General features: G+C 28.7%; 1 protein-coding gene across 1 annotated transcript in view; it reads left to right on the top strand.

Moving 5' to 3' along the window:
- Positions 1 to 1,843: 1,843 nt before the first annotated feature.
- Positions 1,844 to 12,992, top strand: part of LOC107457189 (homeobox protein OTX2-A-like) — a 45,770-nt gene continuing 34,621 nt past the window's right edge. Inside the window, 1 exon segment of the mRNA NM_001323839.1 lies at positions 1,844 to 2,002. The gene's annotated coding sequence lies outside the window, so the exon portion shown is untranslated.

Genomic DNA, 12,992 nt, shown 5'->3' on the forward strand with positions numbered 1-12,992 from the left:
AATGATTTATGGAAAACAATGATGCAGATTTATAGAAAACAATGATGATGTATATTTATAGAAAACAATGATGCAGATTTATAGAAAACAATGATGCGGATTTATAGGAAACAATTAATAGCAACTGTGACACACAGAAGTGGATGATAATGAATCTCCAGCGAAAACAGTTATTTTTTTCTGATACTTTGCAATGGTTTGGGAACTTACAACTAATGCAGCAAGATGCAAACGAAGGAGTATTTTCTCTTAAGGAAGGAGACGTCGTAAAAGAACTTTTTTAAACAAGAAATCAAGAAAATAAGCAACTCACGAAATGAATTTTAAAATTTCAAATGAATCAGCGCGTCATCATTCGCTGTATTTTAAGTTCCTGAATAAAAAGATAACAATTTATTTTGTGTATTTGCCTATTCGAAATGCAGAAATGTTCCATAAGGTCAGTCTTTTTTTTTTTTTTTTTTTTTTTTTTTTTTTGTGCTCCCGATGTTACGAATTATCCCAGATTCAGCGATATATAATATAATATAATATAATATAATATAATATAATATAATATAATATAATATAATATAATATAATATAATATAATATAATATAATATAATATAATATAATATAATATAATATAATATAATATAATATAATACAATACAATACAATACAATACAATACAATACAATACAATACAATACAATACAATACAATACAATACAATACAATACAATACAATACAATACAATACAATACAATACAATACAATACAATACAATACAATACAATACAATACAATACAATACAATACAATACAATACAATACAATACAATACAATACAATACAATACAATACAATACAATATAATATAATATAATAGTGTAATTTTTACTGTAAACTTAAAAAGAACATGGAGAAATATTTTTAGCACAAAAAAATGCATCGTTAATCCTTGCCTTGCATCGAATTTATATATTTATTTATTTATCTTTTATATCTCCTGACCGCTTATGAGAAGAAAGTATGTTAAAAAGAAAGAAGATATTATGAACATGTGTGAAAACTTATAAAATATAAAAGGAATTCTTTTCCGTTTGATAATTGTCTTTATTCAGCTCTATTAACCATGCAACGTGAATTTAAGGTCTGCAGTGAGCCACATCCTCAGTAGGTAACCATAGAAACATTTTGATAACTGTACAAAAGATGCCGTTGCTTTCCTCAAAAATCACTCAGGCTAAATGATATTTTTAAATATTAAAATATTATTAATCAAATGACTAATAGCAACCTGATTATGCACAGAAACTCTTTAGTGGGTCTGTTTTTTATGTGTGTTCAACACTATTTTAAAATTATAATGTCAGCGCTAGTTAATAATGACATAAAACTACAAAAATGATTCTAAATAAATGTCCTTATAAGGAGATTCATTTTGAAAAAAAAAATGTTTAAACTGCTGAAATTATATAGTTTTCATGTTAATGCGGAAAAACAGAAAGTTCGGTCAACAGCCCTCACCATTGTAAATAAACAACAAACAATAAAGATGTTACGCAACATTGTTTACCAGAAGAGGATTACTCCCTTTCTGTTATTTATTCTTCTTTCAAATAAATAAAAAAAGAAAGGTCCCTCCAATGGCAGATGTCAATGTTCAGCTACCATTCCTGACGCATTTCAACCTTCGTTGGTACTTTACCGAACAAATGGTATCCGCCTACTCACCACCTCATTGGACCCTCAGAAGGCAAAGGCGGAGCCAGTTTCGAAAGACGCATGCGCAGTGAGGGCGAGGATACGGTCGCTCTTCCGCGAGTCTCAGGGATATCAGTGACTGGGATGAAAACGCTGGTGTGAGGACATCGACTGAGGATTAGATTTTTATCCACTGTTTTTTTACACAGGATTTGTTTTTTATCCACTCGAAAGACGATTTCTATTTTGATATCATCTTTTATGGTGCGAAGTGAGAGAAGAAAATATTGAAAACTGTTAAACATTACTGGTATGTTCGCTTTAAATATTCACTTTTTGTCTATTCCAGTGTTAATTTCATGCAAACTCTTATATGTCAAAATGTCTTTTTGAATGTATTGTAAAACACGAAATCCATGTGACACAATTTTTATTTTTTTCCCCGATTCGTCTTAAATGTTAAACTGAATATTTAAAGGGTGTAGCCACCGAAAATTCACTCAATATTTCTACATGCGTGGTATTGCGCAATCTGTTAGTTTCTACACTATTGCAGTTTTATGTCATTCTTTTTAAATGACAATATGACACACTTAAAAATATAATGCGATAATAAGTTTTTCAAAAATTGCGAAATTGCCTGAAATTTTGGTTTTGCAGAATTTGTCCTAAACACAAAAGGGATGGGGACACTATCAATTTAAAACGAAACTATTCATTTTTTTTAACGCTAGAAAGACCTATGCCTATATTACCCAAAAGCAGTTAAAATGAGTGAAAGAATTACTAATGTGAAGAAAAAAAAATTTGAAAATTATTTTTTATATTATTTACAGTTATATAACACGTTATTAGTAAATATTAGCACTAGAAAAATTATATGTTGTACAAAAAGTCAACAAAATTCTAAGAAATTTTTTCATTACATATACATCATTGTTTTTCTAATTGAAATTAAAAACCAGTCAAAATGACTTTCTTGGGCAATCTGGCGATTGGCATTATTTATTATCATTTTCTTTTTTGGTAATATTTCGCATAGATTCCTACTTATCAATTATCCGGAAGAAAAAAAATGTCAACTATTCTTTTTTAATTATTTATCCACTTTATTAGAAAATGAAACTAAAGACTGTAATAATTTTTGTTTCAGCGCAGTTATTTTCCCGGCATCGATAGATAGCTTTAATTTATTTTAAAATATTAAAAATCGCATGCTTTTTTCTTACAATACAGTTCTTTGTTTTTATAAAAAAAATGTGTTTTTCTTTCAATAAAAACCATAGAATGAGGGATGATCTCTTTCTCTGATGATTTCGGTTTTTAAAACGCCCTGATTAACTCTATGAATCCATAACTACGTAGACTAGAGTTACATTCATTTCTCACCAAGTAGTGAATAAAGCAGCTTTTAAATATTGTTTTATACAGGATTTTTTTTAATAATAATGAAAGGGAAAAATATTTAATGAAAATTTCACTAACTTAAAAAAAATGCTTTCAAAACTCATATTGGCTTAAATCAAAGATTCCAAAACAAATTCATTGCTGAAACCCTAAATACAATGGTGTAAGAAATGAAGCAGACAGGCTGGATTTTCTCTGGACTGATTTTAATGAAATTTAATATGTGATACAATACAAAATAAATAACCATTCAACAATTGTATTACATATGCATGAGCGTGTATAACACTCGATGGGTTCGGAAGGTATGAAACAACGGTTGCAGGATAAACTAAACAAAAAATGGTTCAATAGGGGGTAGATGATACAGATATACAGGCCTTGCAGCATGATTTCATACTTGAAATAAGGCAGTTTATCATTTCATGTAAGCAATTCCATACCTTCCGACTCCAACGTGCGTTACGCACTATCACGCGTAAGTATTACAATTGTTGAAGGGTTATTTGTTTTGTATTGTATCAATACATGAACACATATTAAATTTCATAAAAATCAGTCTAGTAGTCCTACAGATAGTCGACCCAGTCTGCAAATTCGATTCATTTCTTACATCAGTGCATTTGGATCCATTAAAAATATCGTTTATCAAATTTTTGAAAAGACTCAAAACGTAATTTCTTATGGGATATAAAATTTTTTAAAAAAACTCAAAACGTAATTTCTTATGGGATATAAAATTTTTTAAAAAAATTGAAAACTTAGCATTTATTTCTTAAAATAAAGCTTAAGAAATGAATGAGAAAATGGAAGCACTCACTGAGAAGTGAACATGTTGTTTTCAAGAATTGTAAATTGGTTATTTTTAATGAATTTTATTTCAAATAATTATTTTTAATGTATCTTATTTTAAAAGTATTATAGTTAAATTTTAAAAATACTAAAAGAATGTTTTCAAGACTCATAAAATCAAAGAACACAAAAAAATTATAATCAAATCCCTAATATTAGGATATAATAAAAATATCATTTATGAAATTTTTAATCTTCTGAAAAGGAATCATAAAATAATTTTTTGTATTACGGGATATAAAATAAAAGTTGAAAAATTAACATTCATTTTCAAATTAAGCCTTAAAAAATGAATGAGAAAATGAAAGCACTCACTCAAAAGTAAACATGCTGTTTTGGAGAATTATAAATTGGTTATTTTTAATGGTTCTTATTTCAAATAAACGGATTCAATGAGAAGTTTATATGGCAATGGCTGATACTGCAGTATGCATATCTATATTTTTATTTTCTGACTTGTAACTTTAATCCATCATAAAAACATAATGATAAATCTCAAAAGGAATAATCATACGTTTTCAAAAAATTTCCTTTGCCAATAACCGTTTTAAGTTTAAAAAAATGCAATAGTTTAAAAAATTTTCAACCGAAAGTGTTTTCTCCAATTGAATTATTATTCATTTTTGGGTGTCTTCAGAGCCCTTGACAAAAACGAAAAAATAAAATTAGCGAAAAATATACGTCACAGTGTGAATAAAAAAATATTTATTGAAATGGGGCGATTGGGTTAATGCAAAATTGAATAAAAAAAATATGTAAAACGGAGCAGAAGAAAAAAACCTATTTATTTCGTTAGACGTTCGTTATTGTTTTTACAAAGTCTGTTGAATGAGATTTAGTTGTCAGTTTCAGGAGCGAGAGAGGCTAGACGGTTTAATCTCCGTCAAAAGCTCCTGTTTCTGATTCCGAAGGGATTTGCTGACGTAACAGGAGGGTTTGTCTCCTGTTATGTCTGAAAAGCAACTTGAAAAACATCTCCTTTACCCCACTCAGAAGATAGTTTTTAAATCTGTCTGAATAAAAATAAGAGAGATATTGCAAACCTTGAAACGCTTTGCTTTTTATGAAATTTAGTGTCAGATCATTTCACATGTCTTTAAACTTGGCTGCGATATTAATTTGAAACACATCAATAATTAAATGCTTTAAAACAGGGTATTGGGCACCCTAAGCTGGTTTTGGACAGGATGCGTGGTCTTAAGCTGACTAAAATTGTCCTAAGCCGTCCTAAACTGGCCCCAAACCTTGAACTTTGGTAAAAAGACAAAAATTCTATATGTGTAACCATTGTAAGCATATTAATTACATATATTAATACATATATGATACTTTTTATACAATTAGCTTTAACTTATATATAATAGGAAAATAATATAATAGGGAAAAAATGTGCAACTTTAGAAGCTTCACAATTCATTGAACAACAAAAGTGAATACATCCTTCAAATATGAATAAATATGCTTTTAATACTGATAAATTACGTTTTTGCATAAGGATAAATTATGCGATATTAAAAATAATAATAAACTCTTTTAATAAAACAAAAAAAATTCTCTTCATTTTATTTCTTATTCAAAAGTTAACCTTTTATTTTCAGAATATTTTTTTTTAAATTGTGACATAATTTGAATAAAGGGTTTTTTGACAGGAAGGTTTAAACCGTGGATTAATCCATTCTGTCTTAAAACTTGCCAACTCTGCTTTAAAATAACTGTTAGATGCAAATAATTTAAAACACAAAAATATGCATTTGGGCACTTATTATTTACAGGGGGGGTGGGGGATTTAATTTTTTTAGAGTTAACAACAAATTTATAAAATTTGGTTTCCCTTGCTTTTGAAATTGTAATTTCTCTGCAAAGAATGCAAAAAAGTTCTTTTTTTATTAAAATGCAATTTTCTTTGTTCAATGGGGGTTTTGTAGAATTGAGCCATGCAGATCTTCGATGGGGAAAAAAGTCTTTCTTCGAAACACTGTAAAATATTCTCTTCGTGTAACAACATTATCGGGAACTTGGTATATACGGAAAGAAGAAATAAAATATCTTGACGAAAAGGAGTTTCAAATAAGATTTTGTCATTCACGATGAATATTTCAGGTCCCTCATTTTTTACACACACGCCAACTCCTCTGCTGGATTTTTCCTGTTTCTCTTCCTCTACTGGTTTAATAAAAATTCTCCTGGTTTTTTGTACATTTCAGAAAATTCCCTAAATTTGAGTAAGTTTCTTAAAAGATCCCTTTTGAAGTAGAATTTTTGCACAGATTATTGCTTGCTTATTCTATTAAAATAAGTATTATATATATAAATTATTATATGTAAAAAAATTATTATATATAAATGAGTCTTATATTAAAATAAGTATTATATATAATAAAATTAGTCTCATTTATAAAAATGAGTTTAAAACTTTTGTCATAAAATGTTCATTTTATTTTTATTCAGAACACCCTTCTCAAATAAACTTAAATATCGGTGATGCATTAAATGCCTTCCTATTCAAAATTATCAGTAAGCATAATACAGTTAAGTTCATTTAATGTCCATTCTAACCGGAAACAGTTTTTCTATTTTGATGACTATAAAATTCCCTATGTGTAAAATATTTCGAACATTAGGCAACAATTATCACCAGACTTGTATTAGTTCATAAAATCTACTGGATATTTTCCTATCCATGTTGGCAGATATATTTTTATCTTAAGGGTATGAACGACTTTTAAATGATGGCTGATAATGAACACACATTTTTATGGCAGCAAATCATGTTCAACAGTTCTTTTCATTGGGTGTTATGCTCTCCTGTTCTAACATGAAAAGTTGAAAAATAAAATCCTTTTCAAGGATTTAAAAGAATTTTTAATTATAATATTAATTTTCAAAAATAAACCTTCTAACTAGAGTCCTTCTGAGCCTACTTATTATTTTGTTCTTTCTTTCTAATGGAAATTGTTGAATCAGATATTGAAATAGTTTGAAAGACAATGTGTAAATATTTCGGTGTATAACATTCTTGGGGTTGAAGTAAGCTAAAATTTATCATCTTTTTTATTTACTTTCTCACTGTTTTATTTATTTATTTGTTTATACACATGCACATTAGATTCCACTTATGGCTTCCTAGCGAAATCATTTTATTTTAAGAAAAGAAGAAAGAAAAGCAAATGTTTAGTAATTTATTCGCACTAGTTCTTTTGAAACAATTGCTATTTTGTCAATTTTATGCAATTTTTTACACCATAACTTCAGTTCTGCACTTAAAAATGTATTTAATTTACCCCAACACTAAAACGGGTGGCCAACTATACAACAAATTTTTTTACAGTGTATGCGTATTCAAGTTTAATTATGTGATTGCAAAACATAATTATATGTCCTTTTTTCTTCGAATTCCACCAAAAAAGACTTAAATTTGTTGTTCTTTCTCCTTTCATTCAGTTAAATATTACATTAATTGTTCAGAAAGATAGCTCATCGTTAATAACTTTTAAGTTCTAAAATGTGATACTGATTCTTAATGCATTGACTATTTATCGTTGCGCTGTTTATTTATTTTTTTAAACTGCTTTATTTGATTGTATGGGATGCTATATATAAGCTTGTATAATAAATTTTTTTATTATTTTTTTATTATCATTTTTAGGTAGTTTCACAGTTTAAAATCTTTCTTAAAAAAGCTACTCATTGTATTTGCCACTATGTTTTCTCTTTAATGATTTTTTTCTTTTCTTTTTCAAAAGCAAAGCATGGTGTGTGATCATTGTTTATTAATGCTCAAATGTTAATGCATAATTTTTTATGTATAATCGTATAACGTCACTTGGAATGGCTAAATAATACACGCGTTGGCAGATGGAGCGGTTTTGTTCCGGGCTGCCGTTTCTAACTACGGCGGAATCGCCCATATCAAAAGCTTCCATTGCATTCCCTTATAAAAATTTTACACTTCCGGAATTAAGTACACATTGAGGGGTTGTCAAAATTATGATTAATCACTTTTTCCATACATTATTTTGGTAAAATAATTTATTTATTTATTTCTATTTAGCTATGCTATTTAGTCTGCATGATATTAAAGAGTGGCAAAATATTTCTTTCTATTTATATTAAGAGTGGCAAAATATTCCTTCTATTTAGCCTGCATGATATTAAAGGGGGGCAAAATTTCCATAGATTTTTTTTAAGTCTTAAATTTTATGAACTATTTATCGGGTGCAAATGTATACGGTTATTAAAATAAATATTAAAAAAAAAATTTAATTGAACTGCCTTGTTTTTCGTAAACGCTATTTTAAATAATATTTCATAGTTACATAAAATGTTCTTTTGATACCAATGATAATGAACTAAATAAGGAGCCATTTTTGGTAGGAAAAATATATTTTTTGTGTGTCTTTTTTAAGACAATTTTTATAGAATAACATTATAGTTTGTTGTGGGGATTATGATTCAGGTACATTAAGTAATTTTAAAATTATTTTATAATTTGTTTTTAAAATTTAACTTGATGTACAATTTTATTTTTGGAGCATAATTTCAGCAACAATTTTATTTTATAAATAGTTGCATGACACACATCATTAAGGGAATGTGTTTCATTATCAAAGAAAAAGTCTCAATTTTCTCTGTAATAAAAGCATTAAAATGCATTTTTGTTGAGAATATTTATTTTTGAAAGAGGAAATAATCTAGTACAATTTATTGTTGATAGGGATATGTAGTTTTAAAATTGCCTTGAAAACTGAGGTGGGTTTAATTTTATTCAGAACATTTAAAAAATATTTTTGCTCGTGTTTCCGCACATATTTCTGCACATTGTTTACTTTATAATTTATTCAGTTTTCAATATGTACTTTTGGAATCCTTATTAAAAATTAAATGGGGAAGAAAAATAATTCATATTAATAAAGAATATAAATAAATCAGATCTCAGTTTTTCGTTTTTCTAATAACGAAAACTTAAGCAAACAAGCAGCAGTTTTTCTTAAAATCTTGTTCTGTTTCATAATTTAGATTTCATTTCAGTATTAAGCATAGACGTTTCAAGTTACATTCAGTCTGGAAGTAAATTAAAAAATAATAGGTTTATATTGCTTTGCAATAAATATTCAAATTAAATTGTATAAAAATGCACACATCACGCATAAGACTTCTCCAGTTTGGATTATATATTAATATAATTTATCATATTAATAATAAAAATGTTACTATGATATTTTCATAATTTAGATTTCAATTATTAAAATTACTTTTAAAAATTACTTTTAATAATTAGATTACTTTAACAAGGAAGTAATTTAAGAATCATATATTCATTTGAACAAACATCAACGTATCAAATATCATATTTTGTATTATTAATGCCTTCGATTTATGATTGGCACATTTCGAGAAGATTATCAGACATTTGAACTTCGGGGGATGAAAATAGAAATTTATGACAATAATAATATAAATGAAATGAAGATAAATATAGGCAGAGGCACTTATAAAAACTAAACTCACACCTATTTGAGGAAAATTTTTTCTGAAAAATGAGAGCATTTACGACATTTATCTTAATCACAATTATGTAACTGAACCCTTTCTAAAGCCGTGGTAAGCTTACTTACCACCATACTTACCATAGTCCATGGTAAACAATTTAACCACTTTTTATCTTTAAGGGATGACAACAGCGAGGACTCTCAAGTTTTGCTTTTTAATTCTTACGATTTAAATGAATAATTAATAATCATAATAGCAATAATAATAAAAGAATTATCCTGGGAATTGAATGAGAACGTTAATTGTAAAGCAAAATCCCTCATTCTGAAAAGAAAAGAAAGATGCTTTTTTTTCCCTAATTTTTCGTTAATGAAGGAAAATTTTTCTTAATTTTATATTTAATGAAGGAAAATTCGTATCGACCAGCCGTCGCTGAGATTTGAACCCAATTCACCTCCTCGGAAGGCGAACACTCTATTTCCTGAGCCACCACGTCTCCGAGGATTTAATAGTACTTTTTCTTTAATCCTATTATATTATTTTAAATCTCATCAAATCTTATATTACTAAGTAAACATCATTTCTTGACATACCATTTTTTAAGTCGAGTGTTATTTTAAAATGTTTACTATTCTCAACACACGAATCCATGCAGGCAAAGTAAAATCTAAATGGATGTTAAGCAGATAAATAATAAATGGTAAAAAATTGAAGGGCATTTGTATAAAATTTTTATGTGTGATTGACAGCAGTTTATTTATCTTTTTTTTTTTTTTTTGAATGTCTAACTGCAGACGTGGGGGGGGGAGACTCCTGTTACAGTGTACCACAAAAATTAGTTCACTATTAGCAATGTATTCAATACCTTTGGCATATTGTTAGAAATAATGACTGCTTTAGTGCATAATTTCATTAAAACTTAATCAACTATATAAACCCTCCCTTACAACGACATCGCGGAGAATTTCTCCTGATAACCAAATTTTGCTTGAAGTGTTAAATAATATTCACCATAATACCTTATAAGGATATAAGTTCTGTGCAGCAAATTCAATAACGCATACATACATCAACTTCAACATATGTGTTTTTATCAAAGTCATAATTGTATACCGTTATGCCACAATAGACATTGCATATTTCCTAGCTTTTGAAATTTCTTTAATCTCTTAAATTTTTTTTAATCATTCTTAACCGAGATTTAATTAAATTAAATCAATGATTTAATTTTTATAACATTTTATAAAAAGCAAATATAAAATATGTTATTCTTTTCTTATCGACGGCAAACTTTTTATTTTAATACTAATTTAAAAGTCGTTAATTCACTGACTAATTGAAAACAAAAATCTATTTTTAACTCTTTATTGTTTATTTCTTACTACAAAAATGTGACATGGTTATACTGATTTCTGGGGGATTTGCTTTCGCCAAAGTATTTTCAAATTCATATTGATTACAAAGGGTATCTGTCGATAAACTGTCCTTCCTACCCTCTTGACTGTCCGTTGGGAATAATTGCATCACTTTTTAAGTCGGTTTTTGACCAGGCAGGTCAGAGGGGATTTATCTCCTGTCCTTGTTAATATTATTCAAAATGTATTATTTAACTTGGAAAGTCTTATTATGAATGGAATATAATTTCGTATCTCGAGTTCTACACATGCTAAATAAAAGTTTTATAACAATTATGATCCTGTTTTCAATGAGTCAATTATACAACTTCCAACCACACCTTATTCCGTCATTTTATCTACTTTTGAACTAACATTCATTTAAGTAACTGCTTGAAAAGGTTACTTGATTGTACTCCATAAACGTGCGAAATATCATTATTTAAATAGCGGTAGGGACCACTTAAGAACTTCAACCGAGTGTTCGTTATATCTCGAATAGAGCGGGGATTTATAACGTTAAAATGTCACAAAGTAAAAAACTCGGAGAAAGACAGTTGATGATGGAAGTGAAAGATGGGGTTGAGGTGATTGACCATCTATCGTGCCGTTGAAGTACCATTAGATGTTCATTTTAACAAATTGTTCGGACGGAAGGAAAGATTCGAATGTATATTTTCAGACAATCGTCTCGCGTGAGTCTTCAATACGAAGAAGGACGGAATACATGAATAATAAAAACAACAAACATTTATCGAAACGACTTTTTGAACTGAAGAGAGAAATCATCGTGACCGACTGGGATTGCGTGTCGGTAACAAGGCCTGACTGTGGGAGATGTCACCAAGTCCATTGTCACCAACGCGATTCTTTTTCTACCCCTTATTATCTATCGCACCATGTTATTCTCTCCCCCTCTCCCGCCACCCTTTTCCAAAAACACACACTTATTGTTGTTACTCTCTGTACGGAACACGAATTATTCTTGAGGGGGGGATTTCTTTGTCTCTTCTGCACTTTCAACTGACCAAACACATGCAGTCAAACCCCCGCTATAGTGAATCTTCGAGGGACCGAAATTTCGGTTCGCTATAACCGAGAGTTCACTCTTTCCAACAATTTTAACTCCTTTTTCCGAACTGCTCCCTTTTATGACACGTAATTTGAATGAATGACTCATCAAAAGAAATACAAAAATGATTGAAAAACAATATGTAGTAGCAAAAAATGTGTTAATTTTTATCTTTTATTATTAATTTTTTTTTTTAAAACTGAGATAGAAGAAAGGAAAAAAATGCTTATGGCTACATTCCATTCCTCAACAGATGGTTTTAAAAATCGGTATGTGTAGAAATTTCAAAATGACCGAAAAATGAAGAAAGAAAATCAATCGAAGACAGAAAAAAGTTCATAATATCCAATTTCCTCTCTTCTTTTGGTTCTCCATATCCACAAAAAATAATATTATATGTGTACAGCATTCACTCTATCCGGAAGTTCACTATAAACCATGTTCACTATAACGGGGTTTGACTGTTCATTACAAGGAATGCTTAAATTCAAGGTCCAAAAATATTCCAAATGTCAGAAAAACTACACTCTGTCCAAAATTATGGGTTGAAGAGGATGCGTCATACATAGAATTGGTTTCGATGCAAATAATGCAGACGTCAACCTTGAAACTATAAGGATTTACATTTTAAGTTGATCCAAAGAGGAACGATTCATAACACAAATCTGAAGTGTATTGACAGTTAACTTAGTTTTAAAGTTATTAACCTTCAACTCAAAGTTGGATCAAAATTAAGGTACTAACTCATTTAGGAGAAACGTAAAAAAATTATGGTGCCAGTAATGAGCCATTTATTTTAGTAATAGGCACTGTTGGTATTAGGGTACAGTTTTAATAAGTACCAAATATACTAATATAGCCTTCGAAATGGCTAAGAACAGCTTTATTGGGAGTAACTTTTGAATCTCAAGAGTTGGCCTCAGATATCTTTATTTTGATAGGATAAAAGTTTTGGTTCATTAACGAGAATGGCACAAAATAATAACTCATTAATTTAGTTCACACATTATTTATATATCTTGTTCACGTTCTCAATCGTTCGTAAAATATTTTTTTATTCATCCACTCAAGTTCAAATACTTTTT

This window comes from Parasteatoda tepidariorum, chromosome 3, assembly GCF_982258835.1.
Source record: "Parasteatoda tepidariorum strain Cologne lab strain chromosome 3, Ptep-v5.0, whole genome shotgun sequence".
NCBI lineage: Eukaryota > Metazoa > Arthropoda > Arachnida > Araneae > Theridiidae > Parasteatoda > Parasteatoda tepidariorum.